General features: G+C 45.8%; 1 long non-coding RNA gene across 1 annotated transcript; it reads right to left on the bottom strand.

Annotated features, from left to right (window-relative positions):
• Nucleotides 1-9,890: 9,890 nt before the first annotated feature.
• Nucleotides 9,891-24,867, bottom strand: LOC128332015 (uncharacterized). Its single transcript, XR_008310512.1, has 3 exons — nt 24,737-24,867; nt 12,658-12,800; nt 9,891-10,158 (listed from the first exon to the last, which is right to left on the bottom strand). It is a non-coding gene; the product is annotated as an uncharacterized LOC128332015 (long non-coding RNA).
• Nucleotides 24,868-26,253: the final 1,386 nt, after the last annotated feature.

Raw genomic sequence — 26,253 nt, 5'->3', positions numbered from 1 at the left:
TCTGACTTGTTTTGTTACAGTACTGAAAAGCAGCCTTGCAGTATTCGTTTGGGAGTGAAGGGTGTGTGTGTGTGTGTGTGTGTTACTGTCAAGTTTAAGACAAGAGTGTCTTAAAGATGTCCAATAATTCCAAACCCAGGGACTCCCCAGATGTTGTTGTTGACTACAACTCCCATAATCCCCAAGAAAAAGCCATTGCAGCTGGAATTCTGGGAGTTGTAGTCAACAATATCTGGGAATCCCTGTTAGAGGGAACACTGCTCTGGACCTTTCCAGGAGACTCTGACAGTACCTGTGATCTTTCACCTGAAATGGAGGAGTAAAACGACAGGCAATGTGCTGAGTAAGAGTCTGTGTATTTGCTCACAATAGCTCAAGAGCTCAAACACAAAAAGTTCACTACAGGGTTTTCCTTTCCCCCTTGATATACATAAATCAATCCACAAACAGTAATCCAGAGTTCCAGCATCTAGCTCACACACCTCTTCTTCCTTAAATTGTCTTAAATTACCTATCAATTTATCCAATTAACTATTATGAAGCTAATCCTACCCTCTGTGTTTCACTGCCCACAACAGTGCTGGCCAGGCACTGAGTGAAAGTCAAGAGTCCTCACTTATCAGAGTGTTGGGTTTGCTTTCTTTATTCGAGCAGCATGGACATCTTGAGGGCGGAGATGTCTTCCCCAAACCTAACCTTGGACATTGATAAATCCCCATTTTATAGCCTAATTTGTCAAAATAACAAATAGGTGTTCTCTTCAGATTGGTCCAAAATGGCATCATTCCTCTCCCTCCCAGTCCAAGTGTCCAAAAGATGTTTCCAAGTCCAGAAGTTGTTTTCATGAAGATTAGATGTTTACATGCTATTCCCCAACCCATCTTCTTATCTGATGGACACATACCTAGCCCAAAGGTATGCATCCCTCTCTCACTCTTCTCTCCTTCTGCCCTCTCAGTTTGAGGGTTCAGGACATGCCAAGAAATATATTCTAACATTCACTTCAGTCCTTCTGTCTGCTGCATGTTCTTCTAACATTGGGCCCATCCAAACTCTCTGGTTCCTTATCTCACTTAACACATATGTCAGTGTCATATGAGAGTCAGTGTGGTGTAGTGGTTAGAGTGCTGGACTAGGACCAGGGAGACCTGAGTTCAAATCCCCATTCAGCCATGAAACTAGCTGGGTGACTCTGGGCCAGTCACTTCTCTCTCAGCCTAACCTACTTCACAGGGTTGTTGTGAAAGAGAAAGAAAAACTCAAGTATGTAGTACACCGCTCTGGGCTCCTTGGAGGAAGAGCGGGATATAAATGTAATAATAATAATAATAAATAAAAATATGTCCTTTCAGAACAGCCTCTTAATTGCAACTGTGTCACAAGCGTATTTCAGCATACAATATACTATAATGGATTTCAAAGCAAAGAATATATATATTAAAGCCATGTCACACCAATATATTAGCTTCAGCAGGTTTCATTCTCCATGGAAATTTCCTTTTTATATTAATGTTTCCTTCTCCTATTCCCAGTTTGGTACTTATGGTGGGTTGTCCACAGGGTTTTCTGGTCCTTGAGGGCTTGCTATAGGGCAATGTGGGGAGGAGGGAACTGCTTAATTCTTTTCCTCCTGTTATTTGTTTCTAAAAATTGTCCCCCTCCACCCTAACAGCTTTCCTGCTTGCAAGGGAAAAGATATGGGGACCCTCAGCTGAAGAAAATATACCAGGAATCCACCCATTTAGGAGCGTGGCGAGCATGGGCGTCCAGAGGGGGGCAAGAGGGGGCAGCCCCCTTCCCCAGATTTATTTATTTATTTATTTAAAATATTTATTTATTTAAAATATTTATCCCCCCCCGCAGTATATTATTTCTTGGAGCAGCTCACAACATCTCACAACATGAATAAAAAGATAAGATTCATAATAAAGTTAACCAAATTTAAGTTAAGCAAGTTAAAAAACAGGCTAAAACCACACTTAAAATTATATATATATTTTTAAAAGTTTCAAATTAAAAGTTATTTTAAATGCTAAAAACTGACAACTATAAAAACTAAAAAACAAAACAAACAAACAAACCAAAACCCCCTACCAGATTTAAACAGAGATGAAACATTAATATTTATTTAAAATAAATTATGTGAAAGAATTGAGCCAGTTCACACCAAATTCAATGGGGCACACTCCTAGGGTGGTAGGTATTGGATTGCTGGCTTTGCCCGCACCCACTCGGAAATGTCCTGTGGATGCCCCTGATTGCAAGGTTAGAAAAGGCCCTGGGACAAACAGTGAATATCCCCTTCCCCTCACCTTCTTCTTCAGAGAGATGTGATAGGGAAAGCGAAGTGCAAGCTGTCAGCCAGCCAGCCAGTGGGGCTCAGGAACGTTTGTCCCCCTCTGCTCAATTGTAACAATGCTCCTGGACCCACTCATTTCATCTTAACTCTTGCTGAAATTGTTGTAAAAAAGAATTGTGCTAGAAAGCTGATATTTTCTACCAAAGATACTGTATACCTACACTTTTATTTCTCTCTCTCTCATTCTTTTCAGCATGTGCAAGATTTTGATTTACACAGAACTCTTTGTTTCCAAACTTCCTCACTCCAGCTATTTCCCGCTGTGCAGTATCCCAGTGGGCTCTTGTTTCACAAGGCCTAGAGATTGACATATCAGGCGGAATAGAAATATGATAAATGAAATAAAAATAAACATACAACTTGTACAGTGAAAAACATGTGTACCTGCTACACCAAAAAATTCTCTTTCATCCTCAGACTCACTGACAGTTTTCACTGAACATTTTATAACCTGCCTCCCCTGACTTCTGCAAACCCTCCCCCCAATTATTATTATTATTTCTTGTTTACACCGTCAGACAGGTGTGTTTGACTGGTTTGTTTTAACCAGACTTCGAGTCCTTCCCAAGGACCTGGGATGCCAGAATTTTATTGTCAATGTTGTTGCTGTTGTTATAGATATCGTCGCAGAATATATGCTGTTCCCAGTAAAGCTGCTTTTTGTAATTGGTTGATGGTGATTTCTGTGGCCCCTATGGTGTTGAGGTGCTCTTCAAGGTCTTTTGGAACCGCACCCAGGGTGCCTATTACCACTGGGATTATTTTGGTCTTTTTCTGACAGCCTTTCAATTTCAATTTGTAGATCTTTGAATTTTGTTATTTTTTCTATTTCTTTTTCTTCTATTCTGCTATCCCCTGGTATTGCTATGCCGATTATTTTAACTTGTTTTTCTTTCTTCTCGACTACAGTTATATCTGGTGTATTGTGTGGCAGATGTTTGTCTGTTTGTAGTCGGAAGTCCCATAATATTTTTACATCTTCATTTTGTTCAACTTTTTCAATTTTATGGTCCCACCAATTTTTGGCTACAGGTAGCTTGTATTTTTTGCAGATGTTCCAGTGTATCATCCCTGCTACCTTGTCATGCCTTTGTTTGTAGTCAGTCTGTGCGATCTTTTTACAGCTGATTAGGTGGTCCACTGTTTCATCTGCTTCTTTACAAAGGCGGCACTTGCTGTTTGTGGTGGATTTTTCGACTTTTGCTCTTATTGCATTTGTCCTTAGTGCCTGTTCTTGTGCAGCCAGTATTAAACCCTCAGTTTCTTTCTTCAAGTTGCCATTCTTAAGCCATTGCCAGGTCTTGGTGATGTCTGATTTTCCACTTATATTGTGCAAATATTGACCATGCAGTGGCTTATTTTTCCATTTTTCTGCTCGGTTCTTGACTTGCTCTTTCTTGTAGGCCTGCTTTGTTTCATTGGTGTTGAATAGTTTCGCATTATTGACCATTTGAAGTGCATCTTCTTCACTGTCCTTGATATATTCTTCAAGGCCTCTTTTCTCCTCCTCTGCTGTTTGATGGACTTGCATCATTCCTCTTCCACTTGAGCTGCGAGGGAGGTATAGCCTATCTACATCACTGCGGGGGTGCAGAGCATGATTGATGGTCATTATTTTCCTGGTCTTACAATCCAGCGTCATCATTGTTGTTGTTGTTGTTGTTGTTGTTGTTATTATTATTTGGCTACAGGCCTGTTGTCTGATACTATGACTGACAGCAGTTTTCCAGGGCCTCCAGGCAGAGGCCTTTTCTTGCCCTATGACTCAAGATCCTTTTAATTGGTGGATATACTGGGTATGAAACCTATCTAGACTTTATGCTGTACCTGTGTTGAGATGTCTGTGCACACGGACCTGTTTTTGTGTGAATGACTGTACATCGTGTCCATTCTAAAAATGAATCTGGGTACAGGTCCCTCAAATGCATGGCACGGAGAGGAGGTGTACTGCTGTACCTGTGTTCATCGTAATGTGTGAATAACTGTCCTTGGGTGCAGCTCTGCATCTGTGTACATGGGGGGCCGTGGCGAAAAGCACCGTGCTGCCCTGTTGGTGCCCCAGTCATCCACCGCCTCGTGCCAGGAGCAGAAGCAGTAGCCGGCATGTCCCCTTCTGTGGCTCTCTGATGAGCCTCATTCCATTTTGTGCTGCCAGTGACTAATCAGGAATGGCCTTCCTGGAATGCCCGCTTCATCACATGTAGTTATTAGAAAACTTAGCTCATATTTTCTCATTGCTGGTTTGTTCCATACTTCCCTTTCATCTTGGAAAGCTGCGTAAACAAAATCGAGATATATGGGCCACAGAAATATCCTGTAAATATACAGATGAGAGAGGATAAGGAACCATGACTGTAGCTGCTCTATTTCTGTGCCAAAGGAGTAAGGGGACAAAAGGATGGCTCCCCCCACCCACCCTAAACAGGACAAGGCATGACTGTCCAATCAAGATAATCAGGGGACTGCAGCTGCTTCTGGGATCCTGTGAGCTGGATTCACCCAGCTGCTTATGGGATCCTGTGAGTAGGGTTCACCCTCCTCCTCTGCAGGACACCCGCCCCCCGGCCCCAAGTTGGATCCTGAATCCCAAATGGCTCTGTCTACTGCTTTTGACCTACAAGATGATTAGAGATGGGTAAAACCAAGTGCTAGAAAGTCTGCAGAAAACCATTAGCCACGAGTCCATAATGCAGGAAGGATCCCTCCCCATGTGGCAATCTATGCACAACTGGGCACAGTAATTTCCCTGGTGCAGCAAACGGCCACAGTGGAGAGGGGATGAAGCTTAGCAGCAGAGCACATGCTGTGTATGCCGAAGGTCCCAGATTCTATACCTGGTATCTCTAGTAGGACTGGGAGAGACCTCCTGCCTGCAACCTTGGAGAAGCCGCTGCCAGTCAGTGATGACAATACTGAGCTAGTTGGAGCAGTGGCCTGACTCAGCATAAGGCAGCTTCTTATGTTCATATGCTTTGCATGCAAAAAGTCCCAGATGCAATTTTTGGCATCTCCAGTTGAAAGGATTTTGAGTAGCAAGCCCAGGAAAGACTTCTGTCCGAAACTCAGGAGAACTGCTGTCAGTCAAAGCAGACAATACTGGGCTAGCTGGACCAGGGGTCTGACTCAGTAAAAGGCAATTTCCTGTGTTTATAGATGAGCAAGCCTTAATATCTCAGCAAGGTTGTTTTTGCTAGCAGGGAAGCTTAAGGTCTTGAGCAGAAGCATGGCATTCAGCCACCTCAACTTTTGTCAGTGCAGGGATGAAGAAAGCTGTACCTATTGAAAGTGTAGCTGTTGTTGGGATGATTAATGCCACAGGTACACTGCCAAGAAAAAAAAAAGTGGGGGTTCCTGTATTCTATCAAAGAAAACCACAGGGCTCTGTGGGCACCAGGATTCGAAATCAGCTCTTTACCTTTAGTCTAACTTCAGGGCTAGGGCTCCAACCCGGAACTGAACCAAACCCGGAACCGATGAAATTACACAAGAGTGCTTGTGAGCATATGCAGAATGGCTTCCAGCACTCCGGTGTTTCTTTGAAGCAAAACCCATGATCCAGTGGAAGCGGAACATATTTTAAGCACAGAAACAACCTGGCCATGGAAACGTAGCTGGAGGATATCATATGTTTGACTGAGGCCAGCCTTATGAATGGCTCAATTTGATCTGAAATTCTGCCCACTTCCACTGAAAAGTAATAATACCCAAGAAAACAGCTTGCAGGTTAGCTGGGAGACTCCCTCATTTAGCAAGAGATACCAATGAGAAATAGGGTTGCTAACTTTTAACTCCAACTGTCTCTTTATGAAAAATGGTGTAATGTGCAGCAATTAACAGGTAATCTGTTTTTAGCAATGTGAGCTCTTCCAGAAGACAGTAAAATAAGGGATTTGCAAAACTCCCATGCAAGCTCCAACCCATCTTACTCACAACCCACATGCTCAGGTAGGCTTTCACACTCCTTCCTAGTGCAATCTTTTCCTCTGGCCGCATGTCAAGCAGGGACGGACCTTGTGCGATATTTGCAGTGCCACCAGCTGGCTGCCTCTTACAATCAAAGAAGAACTTCTCACTGCTTTTGTGGTGGCTAGAGAAATGGAGCTGTTCTTCTTGGAATGCAAGGACTGGCCAACAGGTGGAGCTGTGAAAAGCACGCAAGGTCCCTGCTCATGAGCAGAGGAGAAGATCCATTCTGAGGGTAGTGGGCCACCTCCAGCCTCAAATGCAGGATGCCTCTGAGTACCAGTTGCAGGGGAGTAATGGCAGGAGAGAGGGCACGCCCTCAAATCCTGCCTGTGGCTTCCAGCGGCACCTGGTGGGCCACTGTGCGAAACAGCATGCTTGACTAGATGGGCCTTGGGTCTGATCCATCAGGGCTGTTCTTATGTTCTGATGTTAAGATTGCATTAGGAAGGATTGTGGCAGCCTATATGAGCGTGTGGATTGTGAGTAAGACGGTGTTTGGAGCTTTGCAGATCCCACATTTTATTGTCTTCTGGAAGAGCCCATGGAGCTAAACATCTATCACCTGCTAATTGCTGCACATCACATTTTTGTTCATTAGTGAGCAGTTACAGAACCTCTTCTCAAAAGTTGGCAACCCTATTTCCCATTTGTATCTCTTGAGGGAGTCTGCAGGCATTTGATTGTCACCTGGCAGAGCTCACATGCCATGAAAAATTTCATTTGCTGCTTGCTACAAATCAGACCCTTCCTAAAGGGACAGGAGTAGACTATTATGGGAGGAGATCTGGTCTTGTGGTAGCAAGCATGAATTGTCCCCTTAGCTAAGCTGGGGCTGCCCTGGTTGCATATGAATGTGAGACTAGATGGGTGAGCACTGTAAGATCTTCCCCTCAGGGGATGGAGCCGCTGCTCTGGGAAGAGCATCTAGGTTCCAAGTTCCCTTCCTGGCATCTCCAAGATAAGGCTGAGAGAGACTCTTGCCTGCAACCTTGGAGAAGCCACGGCCAGTCTGTGCAGACAATGCTGAGCTAGATGGACCAATGGTCTGACATGGTAGAAGGCAGCTTCCTATGTCTCCCCCAACGCCTGTGAGCAGTTGGCAACCCTAGAAGGAAAGCATCTGTGACTCACTGCCTGATTTGAACCAGGATTCTTTCAAAGTAAAACTGGTTTCAAACCAGTTTATGTTTGACATATAGACACCTCTGCTGTTCTCTGTGGCTGTCCTCAGTGTGCAGCTATGATATAACAATGCCAGGCCCCTGGGACTAATCGGGATGAGGTTCTTGCCAAAATAAGCAAACCCAGCCCAGTCTGCATTTCCTGCCCTCTTCCCATTTTGTTTCAATGGAGTTGCTCTTTCTTTGGGGGCTTCCCCTGCTCCCCGCCCCCCGCTCATTTTTACTTATCACCAGCCCAGCAGCAAAGTCGGAAGAGGAATCAGCCAGGAAGTTCCAACACTTTTGCCACTGGAAGTGGAAACTTTGATGGTGACCCAATTGAATGGGGCGGATTCCCAGGCCATAAGGAAGATGAGTAAGGCTTACGCTCTCTTTTCAGGGGAGGTTGTGGGCCTTTAACAGAAACACAACGGAAGGACATACAACCACCTCAACCTTTTCCAGCAAGAGATGAGAGAAACTGTACCTGTTGAATGTGTAGTTATTTACAGCTATGAATGCTGGTTATTGCCTATAAAGCCCTTAAGGGCTTAGGCCCAGGGTATTTAAGAGAGCGCCTCCTATGTCATGAACCCTCTTGCCTATTAAGATAATCTGAAGAGGTCTGGTTAGGGTTGCCACCATCTTCTTTGGTGGCTACTAGGGACTGGGCCTTCTCGGCGGCTGCCCCAGGGCTCTGGAATGCACTCCCTCTCAAAATCATAACTTCTCCATCTCCAGCTGCTTTTTAAAAGTACTTTAAGATACACCTGTTTTCTGAGGCTTTCGGTTAATTAATCAATTTTAAACTGCTTGGTATATTTCATAAAATAGTTTTAATCGTTTTATCCTGTTTTATACTTGTTGAATTTTAAATTAGGAACACCGCCTAAGGATAACATATCAGGGGATATATAAATATGATAGATAGAGGGGCGGAGGGAGCGCACAGACACTGTCAAGAAAAAAAAGCTTCAGTGCGAGGGTTCCATTCTGGAGCATATGAAGTAAGACAAGAGTGCCTCTGAGCATTTGCAGAATGACTTTCCCTGACCACTAAGCAGCTCACTGTGGATAGATGTCACTATCCACTGAACTGGAGAGGCATGGGTCCATTTGCCCAGGACTGTCTAGTCTGTCTGGCAGTGGCTCTCTAAGGCTTCGGGTCCCTTTCCCAGACCTGCCAACTGAGGTCCCAGCAGGGACTGAACCTAGGTGGAACCTTCTGCAGGCAATGCGTGTGTTTTAGCTATGGGCCCTTTCTGCAAGCATGATATTGGGGGCCAAGAAGGACTTCCTGGGCAGAAGCAACGTCCCTCTTTTTGGAAGTTATGTACTCAATTCAAGATTAATGTAGAGCAACGGTAATATCTGTATGTGTCTCTGTTTGCTCCCCCTCCTGTAGAAAAGTCCCTATGGAGGCTCATGTGCAGGCAGGTGGTAGGCATGCTTAGCCAGAAGCAAGTCCCTTAGTGTTTAATAGGTCGTATATTTCATTTCTAGGGAAGTATGCACAGGATTATAGATTTAACTGGGGAAAGGAGTTGGAGGGAAAGGAGTGATACTGTGATCTGAGCATAGTTGAAAGCCACACCCTCCCTGTGAATTCTGGCTTAGCCCGAGTTATGTCCGGGGTAAACAAATCCTCTATTTCCAGCAGCAGCTTTTGAATGGAGGTGCTGATGGTTATGCAAAGGAGGTGCTGATGGTGATGCGAATGGTCCATCTAATCCAGGCCTGCTCAATTTAGGCCCCCCAGCTGTTTTTGGACTACAACTCCCATAATCCCCAGCCACAGTGGCCAATAGCCAGGGATTATGGGAGCTGTAGGCCAACATCTGCAGGAGGGCCAAAGTTGAGCAGCCCTGATCTAATCCCTCAAATTAAAATGCCTCGAATCTGCTGTGAAGCAGATTCGCTCTTCAGAAATCCCGAGGCATAGAGCCATGTGTGAAAAACCTCCAGGAGGGTTTGCCACCTACTTCTAGATGGGGAGGAACTGGTTGTGGTTAGAAGGTGTGTGTGTGTACTCTGCTCCTGCTCAGAGGCACTCTTGCCCTGTGTTCCAAGGCTGAGCGCCAGACACTGAAAGCCAGTTGACAAATGAATCCCTCGCCTTCTCTGATGCAGGATAGCTGTGAAGTCTCGCTGACAGATGCCCAGTCCTTTTCTACAGGCCCCTTTACACGGGAGTAGGGTGGGGCAGGGAGGTGATGGGAAGGAGGGTGAAAGGCCTCTCCTGATGATAAGCCCAGGCACGTCCTGTGCTGGGCAAGGCTTGGGCCACATCAGCGAAAGAAGGGAAGTGACTCACTCTGGCGGCAGGGTTACGCATTCTGGGCACACAGTCGACTTTCCTTTTTCGGAGGAAATTTGTTCTTTACTTGACATGAAAAGCAAGGTGGGGCACTGCCAGTGGCCAAGTTGCAGGAACGGTGGGTGGGGGTGGGGGTCAGAACAGATACGAAGGGAGCTTGTTTCAATTGGCTCATCCCTACATGCCTGTCATGACAAGGTTGCTGTGTTTGTTGGACTATATGTCTTCTTCACTTGAGCCTTGGCAAGAGTCTAAGGGCCGGGGCGATGAGATCCAGCTCTTTGATGTCCCTGGCTGCGTTCTTCATTGCTCAGGTGTGTTCCATCCCATCCCCCACAACTTGGGGTGGGGGACACCTGTGATTGCAGACAGGGCACAGAGAACGAAAGGGTAATTAGATACTTGTGTCTACGCTGCAAACTGAGGCTTAAAATTACAATTTTTTTTAAAAAAAGTTTCAAATTAAAAGTTATTTAAATTAAAGCTGAGCACTATATACACTAAACAACCTAGCAGATAGGAACATAGGAAGCGGACATATACGGAGCCAGCCCATTGGTTTATCTAGCTCAGTATTGTCTTCACAGACTGGCAGTGGCTTCTCCAAGGTTGCAGGCAGGAATCTCTCTCTCAGCCCTATCTTGGAGAAGCCAGGGAGGGAACTTGGAACCTAGATGCTCTTCCCAGAGCGCCTCCATCCCCTGAGGGAAATACCTTACAGTGCTCACATTTCATATGCATCCAGGAAGAAGGACCCTGCTTAGCTAAGGGGACAAGTCATGCTTGCTACCACAAGACCAGCTCTCTTCCTATAAGCAGCAGATAAAACACTTAAAAGCCTCTTTTAAAATATGTGTTTTTAATTGTTTTTTTAAAAACACTGAGGGAGGGAGCATGGTGAAGGTCTTCTGGCAGGGTGGTCCAAAACCGAGGGGCCACAACCGAAAAGGACCTGTCTCTAGTCCCCGCCAATCGGATCTTTTAAATTGTTTAATTTAACTTGTTTAATTTTATTATTCTCTTATTTTACATTTTACCTGTTTTATTACTGTTGTGAGCCACCCAGAGCAGTAGCATACTAGAGGGGTGGGATACAGGGGCATAGCTAGGGGATAAGGGACCCGTGATCATCCTTTTCTCTGGCAGCCCCCCAGAGTGAGAGAGATAATGAAGAAAATAGGGAGGGGTGGATCTGGAGGGACCTCAGGAGCTGGGGGCCAGTGCTCTTTGAACCCTTTTGCTCAATTATAGCTACGCCCCTGGTGGGATATATAAATATTTCAGAGAGAGAGAGAGATTAAAAATAGCTTTTAGAAACAGCCAACAAGGAGGCAAACCTGGTTCTGGGCTATACCACTTCATATGGCAGTGGGGGCTCCTCCATTTTTTAAAAAAATCACTTAAAAATCTAGCATGTCAGCAAGAAGGCTGGGCTAGAGCTCTTGTAACTGAGATGCTAGTTTTCTTTGTGCAAAGGATTATTTTTATGATTTGTAGCACGATGGAGCATTCAGTCATGTAGGCCCCCGCTGCAGGTCTCGTGGTACAATCCAGAAATGTGTTTTCTTCCTCACCTGCTGTCCCAGAAAATTAGGCTTTAAATGGGCTTATTAACCATTATCTCTCCCCAGAGAAGTCTGGGAACTGTAGTTCTTCCATGAAAAGGTCTAGAGATTGCAGCTGGGGATGATAGGAGTTGTAGTCCAACATCAGCTGGAGAGCCTCAGATTGGCTACTCCTGCTCTAGAACATAAAACCCTGAGTGTGTGTGTTTAGAGCAAGGCTGCACAACCCTCCAGCTGTTTTTGGATTACCACTCCCATCATCCCCAGCCACAGTGGCCAATAGTCAGGTATTATGAGAGCTATATAGACCAACATCTGCAGGAGAGCTCAAGTTGTGCAGGCCTGGTGTAGAGGGAAAGCATCTTATCTCTAGTGCACATGCATATAAGTGTATGTTCATGAACACTAACACCCCATGATGCGCATGGACACTAAGGCCCCATGCAGTGCATAGCCTGCAGCCACCGAGGTACATTTTGAACTTTTGGTAATATATTGCAAGACAATTTCATGCTTTTTTTAGCATGGCTTTGGCTTGTATAGCAGCAGGAGACAGGCTACTACAGAGTCAATGAACAAGGAGACAGAGTAGAGCCTTCAGCAATGTATGAGAATCAGAACAGAGAGGAACTCAAGCAGGCAGCCATTCTTGTTGTAAAAAACAGAGGTGCCACTGAACTATGGCCTTTCTGCTAGAGTTGCCAACTCTGACTGATGCTATTCTTATACCAAACCATTCAGACCACTAGGATCACTTTCAACCATCACCTGGAGGAGATTGGTGCCAGTTCCTGGAAGCTCCAGGCCCATCCCAAAGGGCTGGTAACCCTTCACCTCCTTAAGATGGAAACTTTTGGTGCACTTCCACACACCGATTCTGAATAAAGCAATATCTCATAATCTGAATTTTTTTTTTAAATCCACTTCATTTCCTCTCTTCCAGTTCCTTCTGAAAGCAATTTGAATGCCAGCAAAGGTCCAGCCCAGCCTTTACCTTTACACATCCACTGAGTCATGCAAATATTTAGAGAGCTAATCAGAGATAACAAGTCTGCCTGCAGCTCTCAGAGGCTCTCCATAAGGCTAGAAGCTAGATAGAATTGTTAGACCTCCTCCAGGCAGAGGCGCTCTTACCCCTGGACTTCGGGGCCAAAGTCCAGGGCCTCCACAGCCCCCGGGGCCCCCCAAATCCTCTTTAGTCTGTCCTGGGTGGTGTGGTTGTGTGGTGGAGCATTAATTTGAGGGCGTGGGTGGGCTCCAAAGGCCTTTAGGTCCAGGCTCCAAAATTACCTAGGTGTACGTCCGCCTCCAGTTTGGACTGATTTGGACTGTGTCTGTAGTCTGTTGTTTCCTCAAAATTCCTAAGGTATTGTTGTCGTTGCTGCTGCCCTTTCGCTCAGCTCAGGGCAGTCTTTTCTTTGGAGCAAAGAAGTCTATAGAGAAAGCAAAGTGTAAAATGTTAACTTGGCAAGTGGATACTTATTAACTTCATTGCCTTACGATTCGTCAGGGAAACTTATCCATCAAACTCAAATGTCAAAAGCATATTTTGGAAATTTTCAAAATTCCAAAGCCTGGGTTCGATTTATTTTATTTTTTAATTGTCAGATTTTGGGTTTCTTTGCTTTTTTGTTTCAGTGCTAGTCAAAATCTTTGGCTGGGATCCAAAGAGCCCGGTGCATCCCCCTAAAGCACTTCTGCATACATGTAGATGCTCACATTTGCTTCTAGGGGTGTGCAAGGTTTTTTGTTGGTTTGTTTTTTAATCTCTTTCTTCTATTCCAGGATAAAAATGCATCGTTCATTTAGTAATTCAGTCTTTGAACTCCCATTTGCCTGGGATCATTTGTTTCAACCATTTCAGTCGTTTTTGCTACTCCCATTTGTTTTCATTTATCTCCTGACAGCCACCAATTTTCCTCAGAATGCTTTGGACACTTCAGTGTTCCAGGGCATTCTGAGGGGGGAAATGGCAGCAGCTGCCATAAACAAGGTACCCAACACTGGCAGCTGCCATTTATTTCCTTCATATGCCTGGGTTTGTTGGGTAGAATGTCCTGGGTATTATGAGGAGAAATAGTGGCAACTAATTGAGCCCTGCTGCCACCAGTAAACCCCCACCCAGAAAGGGCTCTGAATGGAATTAATGATATTCACGTCATTCTGAGCTATTCGAGACCTCTGGCTTTCATTCTGCAGCATGTAATGAATGAAACAGATGGGCCCCATCCAGTTCATTTTTTCATCTGTTATGAAATAAGAACATAAGAACAGCCTTGCAAGATCAGGCCCAAGGCCTATCTAGTCCAGCACCCTGTTTCACACAGTGACCCAACAGATGCCTCTGGGAAGCCCACAGGGAAAAGCTCTCTCCTGCTGTTGCTCCCCTGCGACTGGTATTCAGAGGCATCTTGCCTCTGAGACTGGAGGTGGCCTGTAGCCATTGATAGACCTGTCCTCCATTAACTGCATGCCCTATTTGCTTCCATCTGCAGCTCCTGCACTGTTTTTGATGCTACACCAGAGGTTGTCCTAAACCTCATTTAGTGGGTTTTTTGATGGCATAGAATGCTGCTAAAAGGAGGGAAACACCATGAAGTCCCATTGTGTGGGTGGAAGCAACCATGTGGTTCTTTGGGTCTCAGTTTATATATTGACACATTGTCCGAGTTCGGATGTAACCCTCCAGCGGCCAAACCAAGGTCTTCGCAGCAAACCGAAGGTTCATTTTGGAGTTTGATGAGGCAAACCGGAGGTTGCTTTTGCAGCAAAACCACAGTTTCAAGCATTTGGATGTACTGGAGTTCCAACCTCTGCCCCATTTCACAATTCCACAAATCCATCCCCCCACCTTTTCAGTGCAACTAATTCAGCACAATTCCACAAATACCCCCCCCCCCCGCTTTTCAGTGCAACTATGCAATCTTGTTGTGCTAGCACAACTTTGCTCATTACCCAAGCGCTTTGTTAGGATGTCAGCCAGTGACGGTAATGGATTGCACCTCCCCCCTTAACCCTCTGAGGTTGTTGGCCTACTTGAAAAATGAAGCTTATAATAGGATTGGTCTCTAATACATTGATACTTGTAATAATGAAGACAGATGGAAATAATCACATTTACCAGTGAAGACAAACATACTGTGGAAGCTCTGGGATTTGGCAGGAATGGTAAGCTTTATTCAAGTACTGAGACTCTACAATCAGCAAACAAGGGTGAATCAAAGTGAAAATCAATGGCAGTTATTTCTTAACTACTAGAATAGATTTATTTGGAATCCAGCAATATTGATTTATTTGTTTTCTCACAAATATACAATGAATTAAAATATGAGGGAGATTTTTCTTCTCTCTTTTATACAGTAAATGGAAGCTATATTTTTCATTCATTCATTCATTCATTCATTTCATTCATTCATTCATTTTATTTCTATACCACCCTTCCAAAAATGGCTCAGGGAAATTTGCACAGAGAAACAACAAATAAATAAGATGGATCCCTGTCCTCAAAGGGCTCACAATCTAAAAAGAAACATAAGATAGACACCAGCAACAATCACTGGAAGTACTGTGCTGCGGGTGGATAGGGCCAGTTACTCTCTTCCTGCTAGATAAAGATAACTTTTTTATAATTTCTGAAACCTGACATACCACACAGCAAAATGCACTGCTGCATGTATCTAAACACTGCCATCAGTGTTACAGAACAGGGCTGTCCCACTCCATCTTAAAGTTCTGCAAACACAGTTGTGCAATGCCCATTGGAAATAATGGGTGTCTCACTGCACAATTGTGTTTGCGCACCTTGAAGACAGAACGGAACGGTCCTGTTCTGCAACACTGTTGGCAGTGTTTACACACTTGCAGCAGCGTGGACAGTGCCCAGCCACCTGCTGTTTTTAAAATTTATTTATTTATTTATTTATTTGTCAAATTTGTACACCGTGCCAAACATTCATCTCTGGGCGGTTAACAATAATATAAAACAAGTTAAAACATACACAAACATCTTTAAAAAATTTAGACCATCTAAAAGTCAAAACAGATTAAAACTTAAAAATGTAAAAAGCTGAAAAATCTTGGGTGAAGAGGTGACTTTTCGAGTGCTTTCTAAAAATTGTCAGAGATGGGGAGAATCATATTTCAGTAGGGAGCACATTCCACATTCTCGGGGCAGCAATCAAGAAGGCCTGTCCTTGTGTGGCCACCAGCCGAGCTGGCAGTAACTGGAGATAGACCTCTCCAGATGACTTCAATGGGCGGTGGGTGGGTCTTCTTCATAATGAAGAAGATGTTGAGGCTATTCCCACAATCAGGCGAAATCGGCCTAGGGGAGCCTAGCCCGATTTCTCCTGACCGTGAGAACCACTGGGCGGTTAACCCGCCAAACAACCCCTCCCCTTAAACCGGGTTTGCGGAGCGCGCACTCAGCAAACCCGTTCTTTAAAATCTACTCATGAGGAGACCCCCGACCAGGAGGCTCAAAAGCAGCCTCCCGGCTCAGGGGTCTCTCCAGCATGCCCTGCGCGCTCACACAGGGCATACTGGAGCTTCTGGGGGCCACATGGCCCCCAAACTCCCCAGCCCCCGCCGGCTCCGTGACGGAGCTGGCAGTTGTGTGGGCGGCCTCTGCGGCCACCCACAGCTGCCACTCTGCTCGTGTGCGGGGACAGCGGGCTCTCCCCGCTAACCCGCTAGAGGCTCTTCTCACGGTTCATGAGAAGAGACTCGTTCTCTTAAATACCCAGGGCCTAAGCTGTTTAGGGCTTTATAGTTATAACCAGCAATTTGTATTTTGCCCAGAAACCTATTGGCAGCCCGTGTAGTTCTATCAGCAAAGGAGTGATATGGTCTCTCCGAGATGACCCAGAGACCAACCTGGCTGCTGCATTCTGTACGAACTGGAGTTTCCGGACTATGTACAAAAGCAGCCCCACATAGAGCACATTAGAAGTCAGGTCTGGAGGTTACCAGCATATGTACCACTGTTTTGAGGTCATTCATCTAAAGAAACTGGCACAGCTGGCGTACAAGTATCAGCCAAAGCTGATAGAAAGGCCCCTGGCCACTGCCTTTTGCTGTAGGGTCTGTCGATGGCTATTGTTACACAACTGCTAACCTGAAGACTGATTCAAATGTGCCACGTCTGACATGGTAAAGCCCTCTACTGCTATTATAACACCTTGAAGTAAGTGTGTGTGTGTGTGTGTGTGTGTGTGTGTGTGTGAGAGAGAGAGAGAGAGAGAGAGAGAGAGAGAGAGGGAGAGGGAGAGGGAGAGGGAGAGGTTGGGGGTGAGTATCCACTTTTTTAAAAGCATCCCATGTCAAAATCATACTTCACACAAAGCTCACAGGTCAGGAAGGAGGACAGACTAGGTCATTCACACAGTCAAAAACTGTGTTCTACCCAGGTTTGGGAGCTGTGTCTGCTCCCAATGTTTGATTGTGGAAGCAAGGTAGGAGGAAAACCTAGGTGGAAGTGATTGTGTGGGAGCAAGGTAGGAGGAAAACCTGGATAGCTTTTCCTCCTACCTTGCTTCCACACAATCACTTCTACTCTTACTTTGCTTCAATACAACTGAAAATTAGGAGCACACACAGCTCCCAAACCTGGGTAGAACACAGTTTTTGATTGTGTGAAAGACCTCTAGAAGTTTGTTGTTATTTATTATGGATTGCTTGGCCTTTTACAATGTAACATAAACAAAAATGCCAGGTCCCTGCCCCACAAAAGTTCAAACTCTAAATTTCAGCAGTAGATTTCTCTAAAATCCAGGCACCAAAGGAGAGGGAGAATGAGAACAAGGGGTGGATAGGCTTAGAGCATGAATTTAGGGACAAACTGCACATTTCATAGGAGAGCCACAAATCTCCTGCATCATAAGTACTTTGACCTTTAGACTTGTTTGCAGTTGGGAATGAGGATTAAACTGTTCTGCCAAAGGCCTTATTTACAAGCTTTTTCATGTAGGGGGAGATTTGCAAAGACACTATTTTAAAAAGCAAATTCCCCTATTTGAATTCTGAGGGGCAGATATGTTCTCAGGACAATCTTAATCATTCCTAATTGTCTTCATGCCAATGGAGCAAAAGGAAAAGGCTACCAGTGAATATATAAATTGATTGAAAGTGTGATTACTAAGAAGTTTGACTCTTTTTTTTAATTGACAGAGACGCCAAATGATACATCCAACAAATCAACAAAATCCACTTAAACAGGACTTAATTTGAGCCAAGACTCACTGGGCATTAATTGATTAAATCTGCAGAAAATTGGATATGGCTCTGAAGGAGAAAAAACACACTTCCGTTCCTTTTTTTAAGATCAGGGATTTTCAACCTGGGGTACTTTTTTTTCTTCCTTTGCATGGCCTGCCACCCGTCCTTCTTATAAGTTCTTCTATTACAAATAATGGCTGACATCATAATGAAGCAATTGCATAACAGGCAAAGTTGTGCTAGCCAAAAGATCACATCGTTGCACTAAAAATGGTAAGCTCCCCACTTAAGCGCACCTAGCTAGCATAACATCCTTCTGCAAGTGCTTTGTTTGGATGTCAGGCAACATTTTGTTTAAAAATCTGCTGTCCAATTCATCTGTTATTGCTGATCAAGCTTCTGTTTTTAATGGATTACTTTAACTGATAAAATGGTGGCGCCCAAGGGTTCTTTTTTAAAATCATTGCTCACAACTTCTCTGTTGCTGCTTGCACACACTACATGAATATGTTCTACTAGTGAGTCCTTCCCTTACTATGGAAGCTTCTAGGGAGGTGTAGACCAATATCTGCAGGATGATGAAACACCAGAAGCTTTTCTCATTTATAAGAAGTTGAAACATCCATCTCTGGGTGGTTTAGAACAACATAAAACAAGAAGAAGAAAAACCTTAAACCAAATTTAAAACCCCGGTCTAGTTAAAAAGCTTGTGTGAAAAAAACGCGTCTTTAGGGACTTTTAAGAAGTTGTCAGACAATTTCAGCAGGGAGCGCATTCCAGAGTCTCGAGTCTTCTCAACAGAGAAGGCCCGTCCCTGTGTAGCCATCAGACAAGCTGGTGGCAACTGCAGATGAATCTCTCCAGATGATATCAATGGGCGGTAGTCATGTGCACAGACCGGTTCGGAGGCCATTCTAAAGGCCTCCAGACCGGTCCGGACACGGGGTGGTTTTGGTTCGGGAGGATGGGGTGGGGGGTTCCAAAAAGACTAGGGGGGCTTTACTTAACCCTCGCAACAACCGCGCTGTATTTCTCCGAGTAATCGGGCGGCAGGATAGCTCCCTGCCGCCCCCTTCAAAGTCCTGCTCGGCTGGCGGCCGCCCACAAGAAGACCCGTGGCGTTCAAACAGACCCACCGTGAAGTAAATCCATCGTTACGAAGATCCATCGTTAAGAAGATCTGCTCTGTGTAGTCCCCGCTTGCAAGAAGTCAAGACCCCCTCCCATTCCAAGTCACAAGAGAGGGCGGCGGGAGAACTCCCCTGCCGTGCCCTTCCCCTTTGCCGGTCTGGCTGCAAATGGCTTCTAAGAAGCCTTTCGCGCACGCGCACGCGCACGAAAGGCTTCTTAGAAGCCATTTGCAGCCAGACCGGCAAAGGAAACGGCAGCCTGCAGGGAGTTCTCCGCCGACCGTTTTAAAGGAGAACGGTCGGCGGAGAACTCCCTGCAGGCTGCCATTTCCTTTGCCGGTCTGGCTGCAAATGGCTTCTAAGAAGCCTTTCGCGCGTGTGCGCGTGCGCGTGCGCGAAAGGCTTCTTAGAAGCCATTTGCAGCCAGACCGGCAAAGGGGAAGGGCACGGCAGGGGAGTTCTCCCGCCGCCCTCTCTTGTGACTTGGAATGGGAGGGGGTCTTGACTTCTTGCAAGCGGGGACTACACAGAGCAGATCTTCTTAACGATGGATCTTCGTAACGATGGATTTACTTCACGGTGGGTCTGTTTGAACGCCACGGGTCTTCTTGTGGGCGGCCGCCAACCGAGCAGGACTTTGAAGGGGGCGGCAGGGAGCTATCCTGCCGCCCGATTACTCGGAGAAATACAGCACGGTTGTTGCGAGGGTTAAGTAAAGCCCCCCTAGTCTTTTTGGAACCCCCCACCCCAGTGCCGGACCGCAGCTCTGCGGTTCCGTGCACACCCCTAATGGGCGGCGGGGATCATAATGAAGAAGACGTTCTCTTAAACACCCAGGGCCTAAGCTGTTTAGGGTTTTATAGGTTATAACCAGCACCTTGTATTTTGCCTGGAAACATATTGGGAGCCAGCATAGTTCTTTTAATATAGGCGTAATATGGCATCACAGAGATCAACCTGGCTGCTGCATTCTGTACCAACTGTAGTTTCCTGACTACATACAAAGGCAGCCTCACATAGAGCGCATTGCAGTAGTCAAGCCTAGAGGTTACCAGCATATGTACCACTGTTTTGAGGTGGTTTATGTTAAGAAAGAGACGCAGCTGGTGTATCAGCCAAAGCTGATAGAAAGCGCCCCTGGCCACTGCCTCAACCTGAGACACTAGGGGAGGCTTGGATCCAGAAGCATTCCTAGACTGCGTACCTGTTCCTTCTGGGGGAGTATGATCCCATCCAGAACTGGCAGATAAAAATTGTCTGATTTCTGACCCTGCACCATAAGTACCTCCATCTTATTTAGATTCCGTCTGTTCGTTATCCCTCATCCAGCCCATTACAGTCTCCAGGCAGGCATTTTGGGAGGTTATGCCATCTCCAGGCAGGCAGTTTGGGAGGTTATGCCTTCTCCTGATGATGTTGACATGGAGAAATAGATTTGGGTATCATCAGTATACTGATAACACCCTGCACCAAATCTCCTTATGATCTCTCTCTCAGTGGTTTCATGTAGATGTTAAAAAGCATTGGAGACAGTATGGAGCTCTGGGGGATGCCATATCAAAGTTCACGTTTTGAAGAACAACAGACACCATCTGGAATCTGCCTGGGAGGTAGGCATGGAACCAATGCAAAGCAGTGCCTCCCCACCCCCTCAGACAAAGGATATTATTGTTGATAGTATTGAAAGCCACCGAGAGATCCAAAAGGAACAACAGAGTCACACTCCCTCTGTCAATTCTCAATTGGAGATCATCCATCAGGCCGACTAAGGCAGACTCTATCCCATACCCCGCCTGAAAACCAGTTTGAAATGGGTCTAGATAATCAGTTTCCTCCGAGACTGTCTGGAGCTGGGAGGCCACCACCCTCTCAATTACCTTGCCCAGCCATGGAAGGTTGGAGACAGACCTATAGTTGCTTAACTCTGAGGGATCCAATTCAGGCTTCTTCAGAAGACGTCTAATGATTGCCTCCTTAAGACAGGAATACATCCTGCCCTTTCTCAGATAAGCATTTATAATATCTACCAGGCCCTTTACAACAACCCCTCTGCCAGACTGTATAAGCCATGTCAGACAAGGGTCAAGAGAACAGGTGGTAGGCTGCATCATTCCAAGCAGCTTGTCCACATCATCAGGAGTCACAAACTGAAACCGATCCCACATAACCACTTAAGAGGAATTGCTGGACACCTCCGCATTAGACTCTGCAATAATTGTGGAGTCTGAGTCTAATTTAGACTCCACAATTATTAGAGAGCTCCTTCTTCTGCACAATCCCTACCGCACATTAAGGTCATCTGAGGAGGTCTGTCTTCAGTTACCACCAACATGTCTGGTGGCGACTCAGAGGCGGGCCTTCTCTGTAGCTGCTCCTGGGCTGTGGAATGCACTCCTGGCAGAAATCCATAATCTGAGTTCATTATTGGCCTTCAGGAGAGCCCTTAAAACCTATCTGTTTTGCCTGTCCTTCCAGGGTTTTAAAAACCGTTTTAATTGTTTTAATAATGGTTTTATGTTGTTTTTACTCTTTTTGATTTTAACAGTTAATTGTTTTTAGTTTTATTTAAATGTAAACTGCCCTAAGCCATTTTTTGAAGGGCAGAAAATAAATGAATGAATGGATGAATGAATGAATGAATGAATGAATGAATAAATTGGCCCGAATAGGAGGGATTTTATCCACACCCATTAAAAATGTCACAGTGGGTAACTGATGGTTCCAAATTGTGCTTCAAGGGAGAAGGGACATGTACTAGCCCCATCACAACCCTAAACAGCTCTGTTGGACATGAGCTTGCGGATGCAATACAGGCAGAAAGGAATTGCTTCTTTGCTGCACATATTGCCTGCGTATAGATCTTCAAATGTGCTCTACAAAGCAAGGGGACGTGGGGACAATGGAGCAAGGGGGCATGACTGTCCCTTGACCACCAGGGTCTTGGGGGACTGCCAAGGCAACTCCATACCCTCAGCCAGGGCACCCCCTTGCCCCTTCCTGCACCCAGCCAGCAAACAAAGCGCTCACCACTGGGAGTGTGAGGTGCACCCCTCTCCTCCCCAGCCAGTGTTTCAATGAAACAGTGACATGCTGACTGAGGAGGATGGCAGAGGGTCTGAACTGATCCTTTCCCGGGCAGTAGCCATGCCCCCGTGTCCAATGACAGATGCAGGGGGTGCGGCCAATACCAGGGATGGGGCTAGTCAGCCCCTGCAGAGTTTCCCCAGCCAGTGATTCATTGAATCGCTGACTGGGAGCTTCTTTCCGTGCCTTTGTGGCTTGGGGCATGCGTGCGCTTTGCTCACACGATTAAAACGCAAAAGGGGATAGGGAGCCATCAGCAGCACTTCATCCTCTGGCTGCAGGAAAGCTCTCTACACCCCGGCACTCTATGTGGTAATCTGTTAGATTCGAGTCGAATCTTTCTCCACTTGTGCTCCAGTCTAACTTGTTGCTTCAGCTCCTGTAGTTCTTCCATATACCAAGGGTCCAATTCTGAAGTGGGCCGGAAAGGATACTGAGGAGCAATCAAATCTACTGCCCTGGTGAGTTTGCTGTTTCAATTCTCTACCAGGGCATCGACAGAATCACCAGCAGAGCCAACATGTAATCTTTCCAAGGGATTCCAAGAATTCTTAGAAGGCATTCTAAGGCATTCCAAGAATCCTATTGGGTTCAATAACCTTCTCAGGCAGATGATTCTAATAGGCTCCTCACTCCTGTGGAGGTGGGACGTGATTGTGAGTCCAACCTTAACCAGATGACGGTCTGTCCATGACAATGGGGAAATCACAGGAGTCCCTATACACAGAACACCACCCTGATCAAGGTAAAAGAGCAGATCAAGAGTGTGACCAGCAATGTGCATCGGTCTAGAGACCACCTGGGATAGGCCCACAGTTGTCATGGCTGCTATGAACTCCTGAGACAATTTGAACTCCCAGACAAATTGGTCCCAAAGTGAACATTGAAGTTGCCCATCACCGCCAGGTTGGTCTCTGGATCATCTCGGAGAGACCACATTACTCCTTTGCTGATGGAGCTACACTGGCTGCCAATAGGCTTCTGGACAAAATACAATGAGCTAGTTATAACTTATAAAACCCTAAACGGCTTAGGCCCTGGGTATCTAAAAGCGCGTCTTCTTCACTACGAGCCCCCCTGCCCATTGAGGTCATCTGAGGAGGTCCATCTCCAGTTACCACCAGCTCGTTTGGTGGCTACACAGAGACAGGCCTTCTTGTTCGCTGCCCTGAGATTATGGAATGTGCTCCCTGCTGAGATACAATCCTCCCCATCTCTGGCAATTTTTAAAAAACACCTGAAAACCCATCTTTTCTCCCAAGCTTTCTCAGCTTTTTAAAATTGTCTGTTTTAACTTTATGGTTGTTTTTAAACTGTTGATTTGTTTTAACTTTTATATGTGTTTTAATTGTTTTATGTTAACCGCCCAGAGATGAAGGTTTGGGCAGTATATAAGTTTTTAAAATAAATTAATTTTTAAAAATAAAATAAGTCTGAGAGACTTCAACTCCAAGCCCAAGACCAAGTCTGTCTGCTCACGTAGCAATGTGATTGGTACACAAACAGAAGTCCCAGGCTATCCCTGTACACATATTCAATATGGTCAGTACACTCATTCAGTATGTACACAAATATTGTATGCACATTCAATATGGTCAGACATTTTGACAGGGAGCCTGGTAAGGGAGATGTTATTCTTATAGACCACAGCCACTCCACCTCCCTGCTGACTCCCTCTCACCTGCTCATCAACAGAAAACCCTGGAGGGAGATGCTGGGACCACACTGGGCCACCAGCCTCCCTCAATCAAATCTGTGAAACATACCAGTTTGGCCCCTTCATCCATAATGAGATCATGAATGATTTCTGATCTATTGTGGACCGACCGGGCATTACAGAGGAGCAAGGTGAGGCTATGTGGGTAGTTGGCTCTGCTCCCTAAGGTCAAAATGCTGGCAGGACAGTTGGAAGTGGAAACAGCCCTTAGGTTTCTGATTCCCCTTCCCCTGTAACGGCCTGCTGACTTGTCAATGCTACTTCTTCTGCTCCCTACCACCACTGGAATAGCTGCCCCACAGTCAATGGACTGTGACATGGAGTTGTGATCCCATTGAAAAGATATGCATATATGAGAGTCATCTCACTGATTTCCAAGCCTGGGTCCCAGGTATTATTGGACTACAACTCCCGTCATCCAGAGCCACAAAGGCCAATGATGGAATTTGTAGTCCGACAACATCTGGGGGCCCGAGGTGGCAACCCCTCCCATAGGACCTCCTCTTGTGTAAACCTGCATAGGATTGGGATGCCTCTCACACTTGATGTTTGCATGTGTGACTGGAGGGGGAGGAAAAATTGCTGGGTGGCCCAGAAAGGAAGAACTGTAAATTGTAATAATAGCAATCCTTGTCAAGCCATTCTTACTGGAAGATTGTTGGGAAGGCGGGGAAGGAGAGAATCCATATGCAGTATACTGGGCCCAGAAAATCCTATTGGCACTGCTGAGGATGAGACAGATTCCTAGAATTTCTAGCATGGAGTTAATCAGGGTGCGTGGGTGTTGTTTTCTGTCCTCTGAGCACTAGAAATCTCAGCTCACAGAGAGCATGGGAATGAAGACTCCTATTCCCTCTCCCTTCCCTCCCTGGAAACACAGGGATTTTGTCCCTTCTGCCCTGGCAGTAGTGTTTGAGTATTCTTCTCCAGGGATGAGCGGATGAGACGAACCCAGAAGAAAGGTCTGCAGGTAAAAGATGCTCTCATCAATCCAGGGCTGGGCTGCACAACTTCGGCCCTCCTGCTGACCACAACTCCCATAACTCTTGGCCACTGTGGCTGGGGATGATGGGAGCTGTAGTCTAAAAACAACTGGAGGGCCAAAGTTGTGCAGCCCTGACCCAGAGCAAAGGTAAAGTAAAGTGTGCCGTCAAGTCGGTTTCGACTCCTGGCGCCCACAGAGCCCTGTGGTTGTCTTTGGTAGAATACAGGAGGGGTTTACCATTATCTCCTCCCGCGCAGGGTGAGATGTTGCCTTCCAGCATCTTCCTTTCTTGCTGCTGCCCGATATAGTACCCGCAGGGATTCGAACCGGCAACCTTCTGCTTGTTAATCAAGCATTCCCCTGCTGTGCCACCTAATGCTGCTTTCTAGCTGTTGCTGGCCTAGAAGTCCCTCCATCCCTGCCTACTGGCCATTGTGACTGGGGTGATGACCCAACAGCAGCTGGCAGGCCACAGTTTGAGACCTCTAGGCTAGAGAGCAGGGATGAGCAAACCGGTTTCAATTCGAACCAGTTTGTATTTGAACCGGTTCGGTTCGATGGTTCAAATTTGAATCGAACCAGCCATTAGGTTCGAGCTGCCAATTTGAATTGAACTGGGGGGTTCGATTTGAACTGGTTTGAACCAATTCAAACCAGTTTGAACCTCGCAAAGTGGGTGGGGTGGTAGCTGGCACTCATGGGTGCCTGCCACCCAACCCCCAAAGCAATCAGACACTCATATGATTTTTTACGAATTTTTGAAATCTTGGCCCAGAGCGAGTGGCAATGTAGTGCACAGAGGGTGCCAACCTCTCTGTTGGCACAGAGAGGTACAGGGTTTTGTTGTTTCTGAGGTGTTCTGAGTATAGATTCTCTGGTAGCAAATGAGAGTGGATTCATGGTTTGTCATGGAAAATCTCATATGCTACCAGAGAATCTACACTTTTGTGCTGTAACTCCAGTTTGGTAAGCAGAAACCAGCAGGTACTGCTTTTCAGAGCATGGAGATAGGCATGAGCACCACTGATGTCTATTTAAATACATAGCTCACACATTTTTATACCAGCTATAACCAAGTTTCAAGGCAGTTCACAACGGATTAAAACATATCTTTTTTCCTGATTAAACCATATTCTTGCCTATACATAGGAACATAGGAAGCTGCCATATACTGAGTCAGACCCTTGGTCCGTCTAGCTCAGTATTGTCTACACAGACTGGCAGTGGCTTCTCGGTTGTAGGCAGGAATCTCTCTCTCAGCCCTATCCTGGAGATACTGCCAGGGAGGAAACTTGGAACCTTCTGCATGCAAGCAGGCAGGTCCTCTTCCCAGAGTGGCCCCATCCCCTAAGAGGAATATCTCACAGTGCTCACATGTAGTCTCCCATTCAAATTCAAACAGGGCAGACCCTGCTTAGCAAAGGGATAATTCGTGCTTACTACCACAAGACCAACTCTCTAGTTGCTCTTAAAGATATAGGTAAGAAAGGGGTAAAAAACAAAGTTTACAGTCCTGCTAAAGAGAGTGGCTGTCCTCTCTGACTCAGTCTGGGTTCTGCTACCTCATAAGTGTTAGTTTTCATTGCTTGATTGATTTTGTTTCTGTTGAGCCATGATTTTTCCTGTTTACAAGCCAGCTGCCCCCACCCCCACCTTTTAGTGTTCTCTAGCTCTCACAATTATTGAAGCTATCTGTAGAGTAATTTCTGAAATTAAATGCTAATTTCATCATAGTGTTGATGGCAAATCGTTTT

This window comes from Hemicordylus capensis, chromosome 6, assembly GCF_027244095.1.
Source record: "Hemicordylus capensis ecotype Gifberg chromosome 6, rHemCap1.1.pri, whole genome shotgun sequence".
Classification (NCBI taxonomy): domain Eukaryota; kingdom Metazoa; phylum Chordata; class Lepidosauria; order Squamata; family Cordylidae; genus Hemicordylus; species Hemicordylus capensis.
This window is presented reverse-complemented; position numbering and strand designations above follow the sequence as displayed.